Source organism: Muscardinus avellanarius (genome assembly GCF_963383645.1).
Source record: "Muscardinus avellanarius genome assembly, chromosome: 5".
Lineage (NCBI taxonomy): Eukaryota > Metazoa > Chordata > Mammalia > Rodentia > Gliridae > Muscardinus > Muscardinus avellanarius.
Genome location: NC_137790.1, coordinates 6,857,653 through 6,873,984, shown reverse-complemented (window position 1 = coordinate 6,873,984; position 16,332 = coordinate 6,857,653). Strand labels below are relative to the sequence as shown.

General features: G+C 45.5%; 1 protein-coding gene and 1 pseudogene across 5 annotated transcripts in view; both read right to left on the bottom strand.

Annotated features, from left to right (window-relative positions):
• The window catches only part of ERG (ETS transcription factor ERG), a gene marked incomplete at both ends in the record, with an annotated part of 188,192 nt that overhangs the window by 120,268 nt on the left and 51,592 nt on the right, over window positions 1-16,332 (bottom strand). The gene's annotated exons all lie outside the window — the stretch shown is intronic.
• Window positions 7,054-7,564, bottom strand: LOC308263678 (adenylate kinase isoenzyme 6-like; annotated as a pseudogene). Its single transcript has one exon. The product of its transcript is annotated as an adenylate kinase isoenzyme 6-like (transcript).

Genomic DNA, 16,332 nt, shown 5'->3' with positions numbered 1-16,332 from the left:
ACAAGTGGCCACTTGCGGCCTGATTCTTAGCAACTTCCATCTGTTCAACATCTCGACTATTTCAGAACCATATTATTTTCTCTTTCTCAACATACCAAATCATGATCTGTTACACACACACACACACACACACACACACACACACACACACGAGAGAGAGAGAAAGAGAGAGAGAGGTGTGAAGACTCAGACCCTAGAATCAAAGTTACCAAGAAAAATAAAGAAAAAATAGACCTGTCAAAGTCTTCTTTGCAAATAACTAACACTGCTGCAAACATTTTACAGTGTGAGTGAGCAGGCAGGTCCCACCCTGGCAAACATGGGCTCTGTGGACGGCCGGTCCTGACAGAATGCCCGGCTCCCCAGAGATGTCGTGTAAGGACCTCATTAATGTCTAACATCCATGCTGCGAGTTCAGGGCCACACGTCTGTTTTCTACTCAAGGAAGTCCAGCCACTGCCGGCCTGAGCATTCCTTGGAGGATAGCAGACCTTTAATTACTCATTTTCAGGAAATTACTTGTTCTCTGGAAGAAACAACGTTTTGCGTTGAACGTAGCCACACAAAAGTTGGACGGGCCAAGAGGCGTGGTCTCCAGGACCTGGTGGACAATAGGGCAGGACCTGAGTCGCTGGCCAGCCTTGGCCTCAGAGGTGGATGACCAAGGACCTGGTTTCATTCAGACTCCAGGCCGGCTGATGGCAGCATTCCAATCCCTGCTCCAGGGTCTCTACCGACCAAAGAGCTTGATATCCTGGGTTTCTACTCCCACCTTCACACACTTGTGTTAGAGGAAGGAGAAGGAGGGAGAAAGGGATGGGAGAGGAGGCGAAAGAGGCAAGAAGAAGCAGAAGAAGAAGAAAAAGAAAGCCAGGCAGAAACTAGAAAAGAAAGGCTAAGAAATCTCCTTCTGCGTCAAAATCAGATCCCGCGGAGCCCCCCTGCACCCTCTAGTGAGGGACTGTGGACTTCCGCCCCTTTCATCTTTCAACAATAAGCAAGATGGTGTGCTGATTAAAACTGTGTTTCCCCTAAAATTTCAAAGTTCTACGCTGTTTTATCTTGGCAGCTTCCACTAGAACTCAGGAGTGCTGAGAAAAAAAACAAAAAGTTCCTCTCTAGCTGCACCGACATTTCTGGCTATTTGTTCTCTCTTAAGAAGCATCAACTTAAAATGTTAACTGTGGCCGGTTCACACCTACCACAGGGCACACATTTTTTTCAGGGCGTGGTGGTGCACACCTGTGATCCCAGTAATTGGGAGGCTGAGACACGAGGATCGCAGGTTAGAGGACATCCTCAGCAACTCAGCAAGCCCTTCAGCAACACCGTGAAACCCTGTTTCAAAATCAGAAGTAAAATGGGGCTAGGGTGTAGCTTAGAGACAGAATGCCCCTGGGTTCGATCCCTAGTATAAAAAAAAAGTTAACTGTCAACTTCCAATAAACAGTACTCTACTATGGATTTATTGAACACCAGCTTTAAATAAGAAGTCTCTTACTAACAAAATCACCCTGGAAGAAAATCCTGCACGGTCCTGCCTACCGCCACCTCCTCATTTCCAACAGAACCCGCTCTTGTTCTGTGCTGCAGGAAAATATTCTTCAGTGGGAGATGCCCTTAGCTCCGTGGTGCTTTTCTAACCCAAACCAAACAGTGAATCAATCTTTCTCTCTCTCTTTCTTTCTTCCTTTCTTTCCTTCCTTCCTTTCTTCCTTCCTTCTTTCTTTTTCTTCCTTCCTTCCTTCCTGCCTTTCTGTCTGTCTGTCTGTCTGTCCGTCTGCCTGCCTGCCTGCCTTTCTTCACCCCCCTGATATTATTATATCAATTATATTAATGGGGATTAGATCCAGGGGCATTCTACCTCTGAGCTACACCCCTGGCCCTCTTTTATTTTTAACTTTTGAAACAGCCTTGCTAAGTTGTGGAGGGCCTCACTAGTTGCCAAAGCTGGCCTCAAAACTGTGATCCTCCCATCTCAGCCTTCCAGGTTTCAGGGAGAGTGAAATTTTTAAACTATTTATTCTGAAAGAATTTTAAATTTACAGAAAAGTTGCAAGAGAGCAAAAACAACTCTTAACTGATACCCTCGACCCAGCTACTCTAGCTGTTGGCGATTTCTACCATTTGCTTTGCTCTCTCAGTTCCTGTCTCTCGCCCCCATATTCATGTATGCATAATATACATGTGTAGCCTTTATTATTTCTAATAAAATATTGCTTGAGTAGAGACTGATCTCTTTACTTGACTATTGATCAGAAACCAGATGATATCATTTGGTCTTTTTTTTTTAAAGATTCTATCCATCACTTCCATTCTATCTGGTTTGAAAATGCATAAAAATATAAAAATTGATCTAATAAAATGTTCATTTTTAAGAACACGAGTTACAAGTCCTATCACCAATTGCTTTAAACAAAAAAACAAACAACCCTCTTCTTTCTTTCTCTTTCTCTCTTTTTGCAGCTCGGGGATGGAATCCAGTGCCTCACACATGCTACACAGGTGCTCTCAATCCCAATCTCCCTCATTCTGAATGACTAAATGATGGCTTCCTGTCGTCTTCAATGAGAAGAATCCCTGATACCCAGATTAACATAAGAGTTTCCAAGCCCAGTGATCTCAGGATATTTAATACAAAATTAACACAAAGGGTTTTTTAACAGCATAAGTTATATCTATTAGAGGATTCTAGTGCAAAGCCATTTTCCAAGCACCATGGGGTGGGAAACTATCTGAAGATGCTCTCACTTCACCCTCCCCCTGAGCCCTCCTCCTCCTGACGGCCTCAGACTGAGGCTGCCCCCACCGCAGGACCCGCGCTTTTCCACCCAGTCACTACCCTCCTTGGGGCGCACTGCCCTGTGGGTCACCAGGCACGGTTAGGGGCAGCCTGAGAAATGGGCTCCACACGGGACCATCTGCCATGAGCTTGCAGGACAGGCCCCCTTTGAATCTACCCTGAAACACAGGACACACCCTGAGCCCCATGAAGAAATCACAGTTCATGGTGTAGGTATCCATCATGTGTCCATCACCCACGGACTTTCCAGAACCCTCCAGAAGTCTGTTCACAAGTAAAAGAGAGAGAGAGAGAGAGAGAGAGAGAGAGAGAGAGAGAGAGAGAGAGAATAATATAAGAAAAGCTACACATGTAACAATAAAAGAAGTACTAAAACCAAGAATTCATGTCTTCCAATTTTCTTTTCCTTCCTTCTTGTTTTTTTTAAGCTCTTGCTTTTGTTGTTGTTATTTGTTTTTGGTAGTGGGGATTGAATCCAGGAACATTATGCCTCTGAAATACACTCCATCACCTTTCATCATTTTATTTTGAACCAGAACTCACTACATTGCTGGTGCTAATAGCTGGTGCTGGCCTCCACACTGTGTTCCTCCTATCTCAGCCTCCCAAGGCCTGGGCTTCCGGGTCATTTGCCCGCCTTCCAGTTTTCTGAAGATTCCCCAAGTTCCATTCTCTTATTAACTCCTCTCTGTGGAATCTGTGGAGGAGGGAAGAACATTTTGGAAGGGTTCTAAAAACGACATAGAGTTCTAAAAACGATGCGTGACACTGCCAAGAGAAGCGTCTTAACTGGAGCGGCAGCGGGGGAGTCACGGCTTGCCTCTCCACTCGTCCCTGTACGAAACCCGCAGTCGAACGCTCATCACCACTGAAAGTACCGCAGGAGAAGGACGCAGAAGAGGAATACTTATGATATGACACATTTCTCTGACATGCAGCCTGCTCATCTAAAAGTCATGGTATAAAGGAGAATTAGAGCATGTTTTGCTAAGAATAAAAAACATACGAATATTAGAAGGCTTACACCGCACAATGTCAAAAGTAGAAAATGTTGTGCTGTCTCTCTTCTGTGATTCATCTCTACCTTGAGAGCATTCGCAAGCAACATAAATGGCCCTGTGATGTGTAAGTAATAAACTGTTCCGCTTGGGGAAATATCTGGACACTGCAGTGAGTTCCACTTAACATGAGGTATGGGATACTTATGGCCTCTACCAGAATGTATTTTCCTTTTGTAATATATCTGATTGGCACACTGTAACTGCACCTGCAGTGAGGCTCGGCGTGACATGCAGAGGCTTGTACACGGACTTACTGTCTCCTCCAATGCCACCCGCTCCCTCGCCCTCCCGAGTTCCTGAGACTGGTGCTGATGATTTTGAATATGTACACAGCATCAACGGAAGAGTGTCCTTCACCACAGCCCCTCCCTCCGCGCCCTCCCGTGATGCCCTTCACCACTGTCCTCTCCTCATTTATCTACAGTCTCTACTGTCTCCCGATTTCCCTTCAGCTCCCACACAGGAGAACAAGCATACAACCCTTCTCTTTCTGAGCCTGGATCTGATCACACTTGGCACAAGATTCCCTAGTTCCATCCATTTCATTCGCCAAAGAAGAGTGACTCTAGTCTTCCTGTAGGCAATTTAAGAAGATGGATCTTTTTTTTAGTGAATTCTTTTTTTTTTTTGGTGGTGGTGGTACTGGGGTTCCTGGAAGCCCTTCTACCTCCAGGCTACACTCCCAGACCTAATATGTACTTTTTTATTTTTGGAAACAGGGTCTCTTAAGCCAGTGGGGCTGGCTCCGAACCAGCGCGATCCTCCTGTCTCCGCCTCCCAAGCATGGGGATTACAAGTGTGCGCCTCCACGCCCGGCCTTTTAGTGAATTCTGATATGAAAAAAATCTTAGTGAATTTCAGTAAGAAATCCAGAAGGCTCGCATGCATCTCGTGGCGGTCATGTGTCCAGCAGGAATCCAATCAATATTAATTAATAATGGCATGCCCCCTTCCAGCCCAGAAATCTGCCACTGGAGATGCCAGGATGCCAGGACCCTGCTCGTCACCAGCATCTTAGCATTCCAGAAGTCTGCGTCAACTACTCAGATCCCACACATGCAAAGCTGCAGGGCCTGGAGCTGGCCCACGAAATAAACACAGGTTTTTTAAGGGTAAAACAACAGGACGGAAATGATGTCCATTTCCCCTAAGATGACACACGGGTCTTAAAATGAATCATGCTTGTCTTAATCAGGAGAGCCCTGCAAGGGGGATGCCCCAAGGACTTCTGCCAGGAGAAGCTGAGATGTCCGGGAGAGGCAGCTGAGCACCTGAGCAACCACACAACGGGGCGGGACAGCAGCGCTCCAACAGCGTGACCTGTCCCTCCAGCCCACTGGAGGATTTGCCCAGAAACGTATGCAGAGCGAGGGTTCCCAGCCTGCAAGGTCACCCAGCCCACACCGCTCAGGGACAGCACAACTCACCATTACAGGTTCACTTCATTGGGTAAACTGTGTGTGTGTGTGTGTGTGTGTGTGTGTGCGCGCGCGCGCGCCTACCGTATCCTCCAGTAGCACATGTAGAAATAAGCCAATTACAACTTAACTCTTGTTTCGACACTTTTTCCAAGTGGCTAATAGAATTTCCAGCCTCGTGGTTGATTCAAACTAATCTAAAGCAAGGAAATGGTTATCACACACCAAGTCCTCAACTTCTCAACACCGCGCCGCAACTTCCTAAATTGAAGCACATGTCAGTTCAGAGCTACGGGCTCCCGTGAAGCAATGCTTTCAATAAACACAGTTGCAGAAGCACCCCACGTAGCCTTGAGGTTATGCTAATGTTGCCCTGTCTCAACTGCATATATAAGAGCGTTATCAGGGGCCCTAAATATCTCACAGTATCATTCACGGTTTATAAAAATATCCTACCTAGGCATGGTAGTGCACGCCTGTAATCTCAGTACTTGGGAGGCTGAGGCAGGAGGACAGCAGGTTTAAGGCCAGTCTCAGAAATGTAGTGAATTCTGTTTCAAAATAATAATAAATGATAATAATAAGGAATAGGGCTATATCTCAAAGGCAAAATGCCCCTGGGTTCAGTCATAAGGACTCAAAACAAAACAAAAATCTAAGGGGAGAGTCATTCTTTTTACACAATGTCTTTGCTTAAAAGAACTTTCAAATTTTCTGATTCAATTATCATACTTCTGTATATAATTTGTGAACAATTAAATGAGTTCATTTTAAGGTCTGTATCCTTATAACTGGGTATATCTACCTATGCAATTTCATCAAATTGTCACCGGTCACCTTGAGGCTTGGTCTACCTAAAAGACGAATCATTTGAGGTTCACAGAAGCATCTAGACCCCTGCCCAAGGCGGGCATGCTGCTCAGCTCGTCTCAGCTCCAGGGTTCTCTGCCCAGTTATCATTCTTGGCCAACCCTAAGCGGTCGTCTTCAATTGTTGGAATTGGCTTTGGTTTTGATCACTAATCAGAACTCAAAAATTTTTTTTGATGTTTTATCTTTACTTTTTATTTATTTATTTATTTATTGGTGGTACTGTGGTTCCTGGAAGCCCCTTCTACCTCTGGGCTACACTCCCAGACCTATTTTTACATTTTATATTTGGAAACAGGGTCTCCTAAGCCAGCGCGCGCGGCTGGCTTCGAACCTGTGCGATCCTCCTGTCTCTGCCTCCCAAGCGCGGGGATTACAAGCGTGCGCCACCACGCCCGGCTTTTACTTTTTATTTTAAGAGATCATCTGCACTTCCTTCTATAACAAATTGGAGAGATATCCACTAATTTGATCAATTTAGCAACTAAAGCACTAAATGACAGTTTTATTTTATTTTTTGGTATTCAAGATTGAACCCCGGGGAATTCTACCTTTGAGCTATACCCCCAGCCCTATTTTCTTTTTATTTTGAAACATGGTCTTGCTGGGCTGATTAAAGCCTCACTGTGACTTTCTGAGGCTGTCCGTCCTCCCGTCTCAGCCTCAGTACTGGGATTACAAGTGTGTGCCACCACGTCCAGCTCAGCTTTATCTTTAATATCACACTCACTCTATATTGAGATTGTTTAGCTCTCTCGTGGAGAAAAAGACACCTTCACATTATCCACCTGCTAGGCCTGCAGCACCCTTTTAATACAATTTTTTTTTTTTTTTTACTGACACTTGAGTTATCTGTGTGCAGTGGGCAGAGATGGCCTCAAGAGGGATTGGAAAGTGGCCAGTTAAGAGTTACGATCTTTGACCCACTGATCCGCCCATTTTATGATCTGGTTTATATTATCCTCTAGTTCTTCTGGTTTATTGCTGGGCGGCTGTTGTGCAATTTCTTCTTTGTAGGAGGCTGTGGCTTCTTCATGAAGAACTTGAAAAATCTCACACTGAATATTATCCTGTAGTTTCTTTTCACTGTAACCCCTTGTTTCGAGTCTTTTCTACAATACGCCATTATCTGTTCTCAACACAAAAACTATTTGAAACCAGCGCTCAGAGAACTCACAACCGTGCGATCAGCAATAACTCGCCGTCTCTCCTTGGTTTTCTAATTCCTCAACTACGCCGTCTTCATCTAAATGGGACAATCATGTGCTTCGTCAGAGCCATCATAGGACTGACCTTCCTGAGCTCGTCCACCCCTGTGAATGTGCATCAGTCCCGATCCTGATGCCAGCTCTTTGCCTAGTGTGGATTCTCCAACCCCTGATGTACCGGGAGCAGGAGGTTCGGCCGCAGCATCGCTCTCCCGGCGGCCGGCGCAGGTGGGCAGCAGCCAGAAGGGGCCTCCAAAGAATTTTTTTTTTTTTTGGTGGTACTGGGGTTCCTGGAAGCCCTTCTACCTCGGGGCTACACTCCCAGACCTATTTTTACATTTTCATTTTGGAAACAGGGTCTCCTAAGCCAGCGCGCGACTGGCTTTGAACCTGTGCGATCCTCCTGTCTCCGCCTCCCAAGCGCGGGGATTACAAGCGTGCGCCACCACGCCCGGCCAAAGAATTTTTAAAAATGTGTTTTCCCCTTATAGACAGATGCTGGCCATCACTTTTAAACTTTGTCTTGCTGGGTGATTGCTGTAAAAATTATTCTTCGAAGAAAATATAAGTTACTTATAAGAAAGATAATAAAGGGTGCTGTCCTGCCACTGGACTGGAGAAAACTTCCAGGGCACTGGGGATTCAGTCACTGTTCCCGCTGCCTCTGAAAGATTGTTTTTACACCGAGATGGTCGTTACTTCTTTTGACATTGCTCCCCTCGGTTATTTATTTGCTAATTAGCTCATACCACAAATGCAATGAGACAGGAAGCCAAGGCCAAAGACGTTGGCCACACCATCACTTCTAGTGCAGGAGTGTCGCCCTGCGGCAGGTGGTGCTGGCTCTGCCTCTGGCCGTGTTTGATGTCAGCTTCAGGAACCTCAAGGAGCCCCTGGGGTGCAGCTCTGTGCTGAGCACTGGCCACCCCACACCCCGGCCACGCCGCGCCCTCTCTGTGACACCCCACCTCCTGCGGCGGGTGCCGTGGACGGTACCGGGGTGCCTGCAGTGGAAGTCAAGGTGGGCTGGCTTTTCCCAGTTCGCCCAAGTGAAAATGTGCTTTGTTCTGTTCCAATAAATGTGCTCAGTTGAAGACGTGAAGTCAATGGTCTGTCATTGGAGCCCAACGCGGGGTCAGCTCGTGTTTTCAGGAAAGCTGTGGTGTTCCCAGGCACCTGGGAATACTCTTTCTGAATGGGCTGGCCATGATAATCCGGAAGACGAGTCATGGTTTTCCCACTGTGCACTCGCCTGGTGGACGCGCTTCCACCCGTTATTTACAGCTACAAAAATAACCCCGCTTGGAGAGTTTAGGAAGCAGCCACCTCAAGTCCAAACATGGGCAGCTCGAACTGTGGACACTAGAGGGCGCTAAGGGCCCCCTAAAGGCCGTAGGCGAGAGGACCCATAGGCCTCCTTCTCCACTCCGACTGGTGTTATTATCCTACAGAGCTGTCTCGTTTGTGTCCATTAAAATCAAAACCCAACATCCATAATGTAGAAAGACTTTGTTAGTACAAGAACACAAGGAAACACCAACTTTTCATAAAGATGAATCACATACGCCTGCGCCTAAGGCTAAAGACACAACTTTTTGGGGTGGGGCTGGACCTTGGACATTGTATCATTTCTATACCCACTACTATCATTTTGAATCCTAAAAAAAACTCTACTTCGCCATAATTCAAGATGGTTTCGAATGTCCCTGGCACAAGTTGTATCAAATCAACAGGTAAATTAGTGCACATTCTATTTCTGTGTAAGTTAGTGCTAGCACTTTGCCTAAACTCAGATATTAGTAGGTTGGAACATAGGTTATATTATATTATATTATATGTGAACAATACCATGTGGTACCTTCTTTTATTAAAAAAACAGTGTAGTGTTTTGAGATATGCTTATAGATATCACTTATAAAATAGTATTATACATATAGCATATATATTTAAATACTATTAAATATATTATGCATTTTATATATAGTCATTATATATAAACTAAGAGAAGTTTTAAAATTAAATATGGTGATTTTTCTGAAAATAACCTTACTATATAATTACACTGAACTTGAGGCCATCAACGCTAACCTTGGTGATACTTGTCCAAAACAGAATCTATTCTGCAACCCCTCTCTTTCTGTCCTCATTTGTACTTAAAGTCATCTGTAGTCTTTGCTTTTCTTCCTCTTCCCCACCTGGGCTCCTCTCCCGAGGGCGGCAGGGCAGGGCAGGGGTGAGAGCAATGGCGGACAGCGGAGAGCCCGGTGGCTGCGGTTACCATGTGTTTCCTCTCTGTCCACCAGCAGAGCAGAGAGGTTTGCCTTCAACCTCCCCTGGGGGAGGATAATTAAGGCACTGTTTCATCTGTTCCTCTGCTCTTTTCCAAAGTGAACAGGCATGGCCTTTGCACGTCGGTGGGGTCATGGAGTAGAAGGGACGTGGCTCCTGGACACTGACCGCCGGCGAAGCACGGCCCAGGTTCACGGTGGTGCTGCTGCAGGTAGGTGAGAGTTGGGCTGAGAGGAAAGGCACAGCTAGCGCCTGCAGCCTGGACACTAATTATAAGCCGGCTCAGGCAGAGGCCGGAGGGCAGGCAAGCAGGGAGCCTTTGTGGTAGGCCGCAGGGAAGAAGGTGCCCAGCGTGGCGTCCTGAGCACAGAGGCCTTGGTGTGGGTGCTGGGGCTTCATCCCTCCTGTCCAGTGGGGCCCCAGGGCCTTTCCCATTGTAAATTCATGAGCACCTTTGCAGGTGTGCTCAGAGGAAGAGTCGGTGAGAATTGAGCAGCCACTCTCTAAAGACCTTTTCTGTGCCCTGCAGACAAAAGCAGCAACGGCCCTGGGGCCTCGTGATGGCTCTGTACCAGCACCCAATGAAAGAAAGAATTATGCGTGTCCACAGAGCCCAGGAGCACACAGACAAGCACCAAGGCTGTGTCCAGCACTGGTCCAGCAGAGGACCCTCAAGGCCCAGAGACGGACTTGGATCCCTCTGGGCTGGGCGAGCCACCCAGTTACAGGAGGGCTGTTGACAGCGCAGGGCAAGCCGCGGCTCACCTGAGGGATGTGGCCGGGGCTGGCTATGTCCAAACCGCCAACCCCTCCCTCAGTTCTGGACAGAAGGCGCCCAGTGTCTCCGCTGCTTGTCTGGTGTCCAGCTGCCTGCTAAGCAATCCCTGGGATTTCCACTCAAAACTAAGATGAGAGCTGCTGCTGGGTTGTGAGTCTTCCACGTCCCTTCTCCCTCCTCGCTGCCACCAACAGGGAAGATGGTAAACAGATGAGACACAGAGAAAGGCCATCTGCCCCCACCCCAGCAGTAGGCCAACTCCACTTTACCTGCTCGATGATGAGTTCATAGGAGACTCGTCTGGATTTTGATATAAGATCATAGCTCCCCTCTCCATGTTACTTCATAATTTTTCCAAAGTAACTCTGCTTAAAATGATTTCCAGCCAAACTGTTTCGGCCGCTGGGTTGAGTTCACGTGTGCTTGGTAGAAATCAAGAGAAAGGCAGATTCCTCACATCTCTAGACACCAAATGGACATGGTGATTCTATTTCCCAAGATGGTCCAGGGAGATCTCCCAGCATGCATGCCCTTCTACCAGGTGGCCTTGACTCTGGTCCATCCAAAGCTGAGCAGCTCCATGCACCTGGCCTGGAATCCAGGTGAGCCTGTGTCTTTTGCAGAAGTTTAGCTATGTGACTTCCAAGGCCAACATCAACTAGTTTTCTTGGTGGCCGCCATTCTTAAAACTCAGCCACCATTGTGGAAGGAAGCCCAAGCCACCTGAAAAGCCACGTGAGAGCATTTCGGTCACCAGTCCCCACCAGCCGCCAGCACCACCCTCAAAGGGACAAGTGAGGAAACCTTCCAGAGGACCCCAGATCCCACCTGACTGCAAGCTTTCTAGAGACTCTAAAAGAATGCCCAGCCAACCACCCTCGTGGAACCATGAGGGATAATAAACTCTAAGACCATCCTTGCGATTTTAAGTCACTAAGCTACGGGGCAATGTGAGTGCGGGGACGAGTCATTGGAACGCCTTCAGAAGATGCCAGGGAATGTTTCTGTCTGTCTGCTCAGCATCCGCATTTCGGTCAGGCATTGAAGGTGCCAAAAGGCAGGGTAGCAGCCTTCACCCCAACAAACAAAGGGCTTGCACAGTAGTTGGAGAGATGAATACGTCCAAATCACAGCATTTTGACCCAAGAGAAGGACAATGGGATGGAGATTGACGGTTCTTTCCTTGCTGGTGTGAGGTTACCCCCACCCTGCCCCACGAGACCCCTTCTGCTTCTTCTCTGGCTCCAGTCCTCAGTCTGTGCCCAGTGCCAATAGGCCCCCGGGCTCTGCGTTGATGAGCCTTGTCCTTCTCTGCCCAGCAACCTCAAATTACCTTTCCAAAGAGACCTGGGAAAACTTCCCTGTCCCCCTCCGTGACTCCCACACAGCGATAGGGATGGTAAGTGAGAAGCAGAATTAGGGAATAAGGATTCATTACAGTGAGTTCCTGAAAAGAAAAGTCCTGGTGTGGAGAAGGAGCAGTTGTTAGGACCCCTGAAACACTAGCTCCTGCCGGCCAGGGGCTCTTTCTCGCGCACTAAGGCTTCCAGGATGCCGTGGGGGCGTCCACCGGTCAACTCTGACCGTAATGAGAGCCATCTGTAAGATTCCAGTGGTGGGCCCAGCTACCTAAAGGACCAGAGCTGCAGCGCTGGCAAAAATGACAGGCACAGGTATGCACCAGAGTCCTTCCTACCCCTTCGCCAAGAAGAGAAAAGAAAACAGGAGTCTTCAACAGGATTCCCACGGGTGCCCGGAGGCTTCTTGACAGAAGGTAAGTTAGCCATTTTTTTAAATTCTTTAGACAGGGTATCACTCTTTTGCCCAGGCTGGCTTCCAGCTCCTGGGCTCAAACAATCCTCCTGCTTCAACGTCCATCCCACTAAGCCCAGTTCTTATTTTAACTCCCAAATTCAATTCTTACAGGTAAAGCGTTCCTGCTGGGCTCCCGGATAGCTAGTGCGCCCCAGGCTCACCTCCCACACCGAGGTAGGATCTGAGGTACTATAATCCGTGTGACTTAGAGCTGCGCTGAGCTCGTCAGCAGGAATGGAAAACATTACTCCGTCCCCTGCGCCACTCTCTGTTTTATGGAATTCTTGCACTGGGGAGCTCTTTTTTATTTTATTATTTTCTTTAATAGCCAGAACACTGGGAAGTTCACAAAGAAATTTTTCAACTGCCTTCAGTGACCCTTAACCTAAGAGGTTTTGCCTAATCTGTAAATTGGAGTTAAAAGTAGTTAAACCTTTGGAGTGGGGAGCTCTCTGTCCTTAAAAGAGCCCGGCGACCAGGGCTGAGGGGCCGTGGGCACATGGTGCTCCTGTGTCGGTCACCACAAACCAAAACCAGATGTGAAGAATCGGCCGCTACCTTGGAGTGACCCAGGGAAGCGGAGGCTTAATCCAGATCATTCTTAATAACTCAAAACGGCCACCTTTTAACCACTAATTTTTTTCTCACTTAGAAATGCAAACACGAATTGACAGTACACGCTGACACCCATTTCCCTTTGACCACGTATGAATTTTCTCTGATAAGAGCCGGGAATAAAAGCTCTTGTGCTAAGCTGGGTACGAGCACCCCAATGTGCTTTGGTCAGGCGACCGATGCCTTTAACCAACCAAGATCCAGGAGCAGAGAAATTAGACTGAAAATTGGAGAGACCGCCTCCCCAGTTCAGGGAGTGCGGCTCTCGTGGGGCTATTAGACTGCGTGTAAGGAAGAAGAAGATTTAGAATGAAGAGTCTAGTGGCCTCCAAAACGTTTCCCTAACATTGAAAACACCCTAATCGTCAGTGAATGTAAGTGCAATGGATATTAGTAAGGCACAAAACTCAATATACGGAAATGATTCATGACTTCCCAAATGAGCAAAATCAACAGGACTGTAGGAAATGACAAACATTCGATCAGTGTTAGGTCTGTGTAATAAATCCAAATGAACTGCTTTAGCATAAAATCAAACATACACGATTGCTTCAAATATTGAATATTACTTTTTGCCTTAGAGTAAGCTCTCCCTAATATGTGGAAGCCAGGGAGAAAAAGGATCATGGGAGAAACTCTGAACGAAGGAGGAGAAACCACAGATGAGCAAGGAAGGAGACTAGGTGAGGGGATGGGAGAGAAGAGGGAAAGTCTCTAATGCACACGATGTACCCTCACACACATACCAAAGCCCATCACTAGGCCAAGCATGAGAAGGACGGAGGGGAGGGGACAGGATGGGGCTGGGGAAGGGCTAAATGAGCGATGTGTGCATGTGTGCCTCCGCCATCTTGTACTCCATTAAGATGGATGACTACAAGGCACAAAGAAAGAAAGAAAGAAAGAAAGAAAGAAAGAAAGAAAGAAAGAAAGAAAGAAAGGAAGGAAGGAGGAAAAAAAGAAAGATGTGTGGCTTAATGAATCACTTGGAAAGGAAAACAATTACGCCAATCAAAAGTAGCCATACTACAATCTTATTAATTGCATGATATAACCCAATTTTTGCAAACAAAAAGGTATCCTGGACTCGATCCTCAGCCCTGACACCACTGACGCTTGGGGCTGGATGAGTCTTTGCTGCGGGCGCTGTGTGTTACAGATCGCTGTCAGTCTCCTGGCCCGACTCACTAGACGCCAGAGGCACCGTCGTGACTAGGTTACAACTGGACCTGGTTTCAGACATTAGAAAAGTCCCTGAGGGAGAAAATGAAATCGTTCCAGTTAAGAACGACTGCAATGAAACGATTTGATTTTACCAGTCTCACAATGTAATGTAGTCTCTTTCCAGATAGACAGATATAAAATATGTTAGGAATAAGATTGTAAATGAAAGAGCCGGGCGTGGTGGCGCACGCTTGTAATCCCCCGCACTTGGGAGGCTGAGACAGGAGGATCGCACAGGTTCGAAGCCAGCCTCAGCTACTTAGTGAGGCTCTCAGCAACTTAGTGAGACCCTGTTTCCAAATAAAGTATGAAGCAGGTCTGGGAGGATAGCCCGGAGGTAGAAAAGCCCCTGGCTTCCATCCCCAGTACCACCGGAAAAGAAAAAAAATATGTAAGACTATAATACAGTTGGAAAGTGTACCGTTAGATGAGTCATATATCCCAGAATAATCCTACATAAACAAGGAGCATGTGTGAGGTATGCTGTCCATCCTCAGCAGCAGTATAAAACAACATGTATTTGCACAAGTCACTATAAACCATTCAATAAGTGTAAAAAAAATTAAAGAAAATAAATATAATAAAGCTAAAGGACCTATCCAGAGGACAAAAAAGAAAAAGTTTAATATTTTGAAACATTGTCAAGAATATGGAGAAAAGTGTTCTCGTATTTGTGTATCGGGGGAATATGGTGATCCATCTTCCTACTCAATCTCCATCCCAGAATTCCTTCTTTTAGAAATATTTACAATAGTCAGATATAAGTACAGGAATGTGCATCTCTGGTTGGTAATAGTTAAAAATGAGAATAAAATGCCTGTCTTTGGATCAGAGACTGGATAGTGCACAGCATTAGCAGGAGTGAGGTAAGTCTACATGAACTGCACAGTCAATACCCAGGGTGTCATCATTTTAAAACACTGTGACACGTTTATATTAGTATATGCAGAAAAAAAATCTGGAAATAGAAACTTCAGTTTGAAAGTCGCCATCAAGGGATTATTGCTTTTTTAAATTAAAACCGTTTAGTACAGGTTTTTATGATTTTTTTAGCTCAGTTACATGGAATCCAATGGCTGAGAAAAACACAAAGCCTGTGTTAGTGGGTTGCGGATTTTTTAAAAGTACTTATGTGTTTTTACAAATAGATACTCTGTCAAATCATTTTTTTCTTGTGTTAAAGGCCATATTTTAATTTTCTATTTTTTTTTTCTTTTTGTTCAAGTCTTTTTTATTGGTGCATTGTAGTCATGCATCTTAACAGAGCACAAGATGGTAGAGGTGAACACGCACACATCACTCATAGAGCCCTTTTAAAGCAAACATTTGGGAAAAGTCAAGATATAACAAGTATGTGTTACTTTGTAATTGGAGATATTTTAAATAATTCATATTTTAAGACAAACATTAAAATGTCACGAAATTTCAAATATATTCATTAAACCATGTAACTGGCTATCAACTCAACTTTATAGAATACTTAGATGCACATTAATACAGATACAGAGAGGCTGAGGTTTATGCATTTATCCATGAAATGTTCATTGAACATCTACTTTATTAAATAAGCGGTTAGTAGAATACTGAGACTCATTAATAAAAGACGCCTGAGGTAAATGAAACTTGAATCCCAAAGAAACAGAGCGTGTTCAGACCGTAGGGGTAAAGTGGCAAAAATCTGTTAGAAATAAGAAATAAGAAAACTTGGGTAAAAGATTTGGTTCAACACGAAAAGAGCAAAGAACTTACAGGTAAGGCTATTGTGAAAAACTTGTCAAAATGAGAAAGTGCCTTGACACAGACAAATATTTGTTATTGATTTATTTGGGGAGTAAGAACTCATAAGAGGGAAACTCTGTAAACATCAAGTACTTAACCAAAGGTATCGAAATCCATCACGAAGCCGAGCATGGGAAGGAGGGAGGGGAGGAGTCGGGTGGGGGCTGATTAGGTGATATGCGTCTCCACCGTCTTTCATCTCATTAAGATGTATGATTACAAGGCAGCAATAAAAAATTTTAAAAAGTAAATCCTTTAAATAATCTCTTTTCATTTTAACCAGCTTTGTTGTATATATTAAACCTTTTTTTATCTTTTAGAAATCATTTGCAACCCTTTACTATATACTTAACCATTATAGAGAAGAAAATTTTGTCATACCAAAAAAAAGGACTCACAAGAATAATTAAAATAACATTTGATACAAAATGCTTCTGGTTAGAGCATATTTTATGGCTCAGTATGAGAATCAC